Source organism: Physeter macrocephalus, chromosome 12, assembly GCF_002837175.3.
Source record: "Physeter macrocephalus isolate SW-GA chromosome 12, ASM283717v5, whole genome shotgun sequence".
Taxonomy (NCBI): domain Eukaryota; kingdom Metazoa; phylum Chordata; class Mammalia; order Artiodactyla; family Physeteridae; genus Physeter; species Physeter macrocephalus.
The window spans coordinates 35,144,016-35,152,014 of record NC_041225.1 but is presented as its reverse complement, the minus strand read 5'-3'; the positions used below and the strand labels follow the sequence as shown (position 1 = coordinate 35,152,014).

Genomic DNA, 7,999 nt, shown 5'->3' with positions numbered 1-7,999 from the left:
ATGGCAGATTCTATGGATGATGAACTGAGGAATTTGAACTATTCTCTAATCTCCAGGGTACCACCAAGGTGATTTAAGCAAGTGAATGCTGTAGACTAATTATGGAAAGAATGTGCTTATAGCCAATTAGAAGATACATTTAAAGGGAGAACCACTGGAAATGACTCTGTTGGTATAAAGCAGAGATTATGCACAGTCTAAGAAATACAGATATTGAAATATACTCAAGGTAAAGGTAAGCATGGCAGGAGAACACCCACCAAACTTTAAAATTTTCTAGAGTTCTAGGTCCTTGATAAGCATTTGAATCAGAATATATTTAAATGATGTATATTTCCCTGTAATTCTATATTATGTGATGCTCTCTGGCCCACCAATCAAAGAACGATTATTAAGTCCCTTTTCTTTGTCAGATGTTTGAAAATATGGCATACCCCAAGGGTTTGTTATCTAGATGGAAAGAAGGTGCATAATAAACAAAACATAATCAAAGCTAAGAAGCAATATTTGGATAAGGACTAAATCCTATTTTCTAGTGTTTTTTCAGAGACCCGAGAAAGCATTGCGAACTAGAGCTGTTGTGGTGGGCATCCTGAAGGAGCTGAGATCAAACAGAACCTTGAGAACTAAGTAGAATCCAGCAGAACAGAATTTGTAATCTAGTGTTATACTCTGTGAGATTTTGTTTCTCTTTTTATAAAGAAGAGAATATTTACCTTTCTTACAATACCTACCACATAGCATTCCTCCACAGCTAAAAATTAAATCTGCTAATTTATATACAAAGTGTTTTAAAAACATCTGCTTAAACAGGTGCTATTTCTTGGACATCTCTGATATGACAAGCAGATTTGAAAGGGGGCATTTGGGGGAATACAATAGAAGGTGATTTAAGACAATTAAGCTAAAGTATCTCCTTCCTAAATGTCTTTCCCCTTTTCTCCTTTTTTTCCCTCTTATGCTCTCTCATCACTCTCCCTGTACATTTTCCTCTTCCCCTTTTCTCCTTTTTTTCCCTCTTATGCTCTCTCATCACTCTCCCTGTACATTCTTTCTTCTGTCCACATTCATTGTGTACTATTTCATGCCAGGCCCAGAATTAAATTGGTCCCCACCTTTCAGGAGACCACAGAATATGTGCTAGAGAAGAAAACCAGGTGAACACATGTAAGCACTAGAAGAGAGTAGGTTGGAGGAGGATTTACTTTCCCAGGGAAACATGTTTGATATTTTCCATCTTCATCTTCAGTAACTCTCCCCACGGTCAAGCCACTTCTACAGAAGTTATTTTTTTTTAAAGGATGAAAACACAGATTACACTTTATTTTTAAAACTGAAATCAATTTTAATACAGAAAATAAAGACAGCATTTTGCAAATTTATCGCTCAGAGGGGTATCTCTATGTGAGGAAATCAGCCTGTTACACTTCGAGAGATGAACTATTACAGCTTGTACGCCAAAATCAAAAAATGAAATGAAATTAAAAAATGAAATGGTTACCAAGGTAATGCATGTCAGGGGATCAAAGGTGAAGGGTCACACATTATTAAAAAGAAATCCAAAAGGACTGCTACATCATAATCTCTCATTAGTGTTCCAACGGTGCCTCTCTTCGGGTAAACTTGAACATTTCGGCAGACATTCAAGCAGCTTTTCGGGTGAAAAGATTTTTACATGACTATTGCTATTCCCATGATCATCTATAGGTGGCACGGTGTTGAGAACACAGCAGGAGCTAATTCCGCAGAATACACTTTGGAAAGCGCTCTTCCGGCTTGTTTTCGGCAGCCATTTCCCCTCCACGCATCACATCCTCCTCCTCCTCCTCGTGACAGGGACCTGAGCGCGCGCCTCGTACCCCCGCCGCCGCGCTGTAATTCTGTGGCTCTCAAAGTCAGCTTGGCATCTTGAGGATGGGAGAACAGGCAGGGGAGGGAGACAGTCCTGTTAGTGGAGGATGCCCTGAAACTGATGTGGATTTAGCACAGAGTCATAAAGCTATGGCTGCCATAAGACTTTAAAATTAGCATTATCCCCTTTTCCTACCTATTGTTCCTGAGGTCCAAATTCCCCAGGTATAACAACCCAGTTACAGTGCAGGGGCTTCATCCTCTGACCTGACCATAGAAGACATAGAAAAAATGGTAAATTTAGTGTGATCTGGCCCACTCATTGATAGAGTCATGGGGTCACAGGTGATAAAAATCACATCTGTCACCCACTCCTCTCCTGGTCTACATGCCTTTTAGCCAAGCTGTCTAGTTGGCAAATGGCCTTACACAACCCTCTTCCTCATTTATACATTCAATTTTCTTACAAGCTTGCAAGAAAGATTTCAAAATATATTTTCTGTTTATATCTCATGTATAAACTGGGAACTCTGGATGTTAATTAAGTCTTACAGAGCATATTTTTAGTACAAATTATTTTTAAATGTGTTATTGGTACAAACTCATCACACTTCTATCAGTGCCATCTGATTGAAACGCTGGCAATCACTGCATCTTGAATGAAGGCAGGTTTTGTGTGGTAACACCTCTAAACTTAGCAGGAAGGAAAAAACAAGCAATATTCAAGAGGAATTTTCTCTTCACATGACACTGTACGTTTTTAGAGGTACACGTTTCCTCCTTAACACAAACCCGAGATTATGTTTCTTTATGATTCACACCACATTATGCATGATTTAACTTGTTCTTAAAAGATAAAAGAACGTTCATATTTTTTTTTGGAGAAGAACACATTCATATTATCCTATTTTGGGTGCAGGAGAGGACAGGTCTAAGGATCCATTTCTAATGACAACAGTAAACGCACACACAGCTTTAACCTCTCAATGAGCAATTTACTCTCTCAATTTCTGACCTCCAGAGGCTTTTTTAATTTCTAGTTTTTGAATATAAGAATAATAAAATTTCAATGATAGCGTTTGAGAAAGGGAAGTAATCTTTTGGAGTAGGATATTGAAGCTCAGTAAACAAATAATAGCTTAAGGTCATACCACTGGTGCCCGAAATGAACACCACTCAACGCACAGATGTTCCTGTCCGTATCACAGAAACAATTTTACAGTGTCTATCAAAAAGCTTTAAATAATAACTTGGAAATATCAAGCCCCTAAATGTTTCATCGTGCACAAACCAGGATATTCCTGTAGAGGTGTAGAGGTCACTAGGTCCAGACCTTCACAGGTCACTGAGGCTCAAAGAATGAGTGTGCAGTGACCTGCCTTATTTAAGTTCCTTATACTGAATAATGATGCTTGAGGAGGGTCAGCATTGGTGCTGTCTGTACCTTTTCATTCATTTGCTCTTTTTACAGGACTAGACCTGGATTTGTCTTAAGCCACATTTGATTCAGGCAGATCACAATCCCTGGTTTGTATGTTATTTTTCAACAGCAGATTTAAGATCTCTAAATGATGGGGCAGTTCTTTGGAGTAAAGATTACAGCCTCCAGTAGTAAATAAATAATGAGCTTGGGACCTGAAGCTTGCAAGGATTTTCTCACCAAATCAAATTGTTTTCCATTCTGTGATTTTTATACTTTGCTGTATAGAAAACCCTAGATAACAATCCTCTGAGAAAAAGTAGTTAATAATAGAGCACAAATTTACCCAGGTTCAAGTTCAGTTGGGAACATACGACTTTACATAAATGAGAAAAACATTCAAAACCTTACCTAAATGCTTCCCCATTTGTATTTGTAGCTGCAGCGTCAAGCTCACAGATTCATACTGCATAAGCATTCAATGAAGTTTTGTAATATTTTCTGCTCTTGTTACTCATTTTTACATGTATCCATTCATTTATTTACCATATATTGAGTGTTTACTGTGTATCAGAGCCCTTGCTAATCTGAGAAACTGAGGAACAAAGAAACCCTTGCCTTTCTAGCACTCAGATATTGTGGAAAGGAATACACACTTACAGAGACACATCCCAGTATAATTGGTCAAATACCATTACTAGATTATCCACAGGATATTTTAAAAGTGCAAGCCTAGAAGATGCTATATCTTGGAGTCAAGGAAAACTTGAAGGAGGAGGTCATCTATATGAAGACCTTGAAGAATGAGAGAGTTTATTTTATTAGAATGTGGAGAATTGATTGAGGATATCTATTCAGGCCAAATGCTATTCAAAGAGTGATGATAAAATAAGTACAAGAGGATAAAAGGCAAAATAAGAAGCTGAAAAGTAAGGTAAATACATACTCATGAAAGGGTATCTATGCTAAGCTAAGGAGTATGATTGGGTGTGTGCATATGCACACATGTGTGTATTTAATTTGCAGCAGTGAGTGAAAAATCAAATTTTTGATTAGAAAGGCAAACATGGTATTATTTTGGAGCATATCTAGGAAGTGACAATACTGGTGGCAGGGAAGCCAGTTTGAAACTATCTTAAGATTCTAGGTGATATTGTGATAAGAGTGTGGGCCAGGCACCAGTGAATTTCAGTCTGACTAGTTCTTCTCATGTTTTTTCCTGTGTTCATGATCTTACGCTGTGAAGATGATAGGTGAGAGGACCAGAAGGATCTAGAGAAAAGGACATACTGAAAAGCTGTTTAGGTCTGTGACCTTAAATAAGCAGTTTTAATAAAAGATTAACAAAACTCATAAGATTATAGAAAACAGTCAATTAGGTAATAGTGATGATACATAGCATTTTCGGTGCACTTACTATGTGCCAGGTAACACAGATTCTCTCCTTAATCAAACTCTGCCAAGTTCCTCTGAGCCCTCTTTTTGAGCAGACCTCAACCTTGGCCTATAAAAACTCCAGATGCTCAGCAAAAAAATGATTTCACCTAGTTTCCCTTTTTCTACTCGCATTAAAAGGCTTAAATGCTAACATGGCTTCTAACAGCTCAAGGCTGCATATCTAGGATGATGGCACTTCCCCTTAAAGTGCCTGCCTGAGGAAGCTCAAGGTTGCCAAAAGAATTTACTGTTTGTTCTAGACAACCCTACTACTAACCTTACTTTCTTAAAATATTTGCTGAAAAGGGCTTAAAATTGTGAATCTTTCCTCTGTCTCTTTGAGATGTATATGTATCTCCTACAACTCAAGAGTGACCTAAGAAGGCTTTCCTTTGAAATGTGATCATCAGGAAAGATAGGGCCTCTGTCTCACAGTGTCCATGGGAGAAAAGAATCCTAACTTCCATAATCTCCAGTGAACTGACACGTTTGTTCGAATAGCATTTACACTAACTCTCTGTAAGTTTTCACTTGGTGAGTCTGGCCCCTCCCACTATTCCTTCATTCTTCTTTAAAAATGCCCAGTCACCTCATTGCACATCCCAATTCAATTCAATTCAATTCAATTCAATTCATACTGGACTGTTTTCCCTATTGCAACATTGTATTACTGATTAAAATCTGTCCTTAACACTTAACTAGCTTTGTTCATCTTCGACACAGGCGTGGGGACAGGCTTGTACAATCATTTTCACCTTAGCCCCTCATAGTCACACCCTACAAAATAGTTGTTGGCTTCATTTTCTATTACTATTACCTGCTGTAGGTGAGCCCAGTTCTCTAGGCAATTAAAGTACATGGAAAAAATGTTAAGCAGCAAAGAGCTAAAATATTTCAAGTCTCAACCCAATTTATTTTAGCAACTGGTAGAATATGTTTCTGTGAATTCCTTGTTCAAGACAGCAGTTCCCAAGTGTGAAAATAGCAAAACAATGTAGATATGTGACTTCATTACTTATAATTACCCAGCTTCAGTGAGAGGAAGAGCGTCAGCTGTGTACAGAGAAGCTCTTGGGAACACAGCCTCAATTTAACTCTTTGGCACGTGATTCAAATTATTTTATTTATAACCTGATCTTTTGTCTGTAACACAAATTGCTCCCAAATACCTTCTCAGATCTCACACCAGGACAGAGATAATAAAAGTGCAATTCTTCCCCCAATTACTATTTATTACCTCTTCTGATGTTTTCTTTCTGATTATAATATTACTCGAATAGGGTTGGTGATTTTTGCCAAGCAACTAGGAGTTGAGTGAGTGAAGTTCAGGTTCTGGTGGACCCTCTGCTCCATTTGGTTAGATCTTAACTCTACTCTTGGCTCAACTCACCTTTTTGATCATGAACCCCAAATCATAGTTTCACTCCATTATTTTATCTATTGCTCCATAATTTTTATGATCTATACAGTCTTCTCTAAATTTACTATTTGACTCAATTTAATTTCTACTTACTTTGTTCTTTAACTTTCCTTCTCTAACATATGAGTTTTTTCCATACTAATAAATACATTCTTGTTATCCCTAAGCACTAGTATCAATTTATAGGTCAGAAAATCAAGGCTTGAAAATAAAAGAAGACAAGAGAAAAGAGAAGGGAAAACAAAAGAAATGAGAAAAAAAATGAAGGAAAGAAAAGAGAAGAAAAAAAAAGAAAGAAAAAGAGAGAACATAGGCTTAGGTAGACAGGCAACTTGTACTGAGGAACAAAGCTGGTAAATACTGGAGTTGAATCCATGAATTTGACTCTAAATCCTGTCTTCTTAATAACTCTGCAATACATTATTTGCACTGTATTATATGTATGTACAGGACAATAAAATATTATTTTAATGAATGGTACCACATTTACTATTATGAGAAAATTATCTTTGATTACAAAAATACTACTTGTGAAAGAAGAGATCTGAGGGACGTTTGATTAGCAATATGCAAAAAAGAAAATAAAACAAGAAAAGTATCTGAGTTAGAATTGAGCATATTATTTGGAGGTGGAGGGATGCTGTAGGAACCAGGAAAAAAAAAAGAGAGGAGAGAGTAAGAAAGGAATTTAAAAGCATCTTTAAATTTTAGAAACTCTCCAAGGAAGTAACTATTATCATCCACTATTTTACATAAGCAAAATAATGATAATAGTAATAATAATAAAATTTTAATCAGAAAGGATAAGTCATTTGTAAAAGGTTGCATAATTTGTAAGTGTAGGAACTGGTAGTCAAACTAATACCTCACAGGCTCCCACTTCACTTGATTTTTACTCCATGCATTCTGTCCTAACTATAATGTGCATACACATTCTTATCCAAGCGGTCTTCATGTCCATGATTTCTCAAGAGTTCTAAATTGAAGGTGCTTCATCCTCCTGATGTCACAAGTCTTCTTTGTGCAATTTAAAATAACTGCATAACTAAGTTTTCACTGTTGTACACCTCAGCTGTTTGCCAGGGAACTTTTTTCTGAATAAGTGCATTTCTCTCCAGTATGATCTTAATTTTTGCTAAGCCTGCAGTCTTTTCTTCCTAATCACATCTGTAGTTCACCTGAGATAATGACTTGGCTTTTCAGAAATTAAAAACCTTCAGGGGCTAGGAATTGGCTTGATTAGATACCCCGCCATGCCAACTCCTGCTGCCAGGGCTGCCTAAGGCATACACTAAGTCAATGTCAGGTCCATTTTGTCCTTAGAAAGCCCTCTCAAGGTCAGCCATTCTCATTTGTTAACCGTGTCTTACCCCTTTTCTCTCAGTAGTCTAGGAGAGGGTCCAGGTGCTCCCATCAGGCATTAGGAGGAATCTGACAGAGACAATGGCCCTGAAGTCTGTGGGTGTGAGGAGAGGTCTCCTGATGGACCACCTGCAGCTGGGGCTGCCCTGCAGCAGCCTGGCTGTGCGAGCTCAGCCGAGCAACATGCCCTTTTATGCCCTCTATTTCCACATCCATTAATGGTCATGATAAATCTGTGAAAGACCCAACTTAGCATGTTTTCACTCAGTTTTTATCATCAATAAAACAAAAACAATGTTTTCAGTGTTGTTGTGAAGTTCGGAGGTCCTACAATAAAAGTTTAAGCACAGCCCATGGCATAGGATAGCCGTCTTAATTCAAGGCTGATGAAGTTCAAGTCCCCAAATACGCCACTTTGGCATATCGATTACTTTGAATTAAAGTTACTTAAGGGCTTCCCTGGTGGCGCAGTGGTTGAGAGTCCGCCTGCCGATGCAGGGGACGCGGGT

At 37.9% G+C, this 7,999-nt stretch overlaps 1 pseudogene; it reads right to left on the bottom strand.

Annotated features, from left to right (window-relative positions):
* Window positions 1-1,576: 1,576 nt before the first annotated feature.
* Window positions 1,577-1,813, bottom strand: LOC102990089 (calmodulin-binding transcription activator 1-like; annotated as a pseudogene).
* Window positions 1,814-7,999: the final 6,186 nt, after the last annotated feature.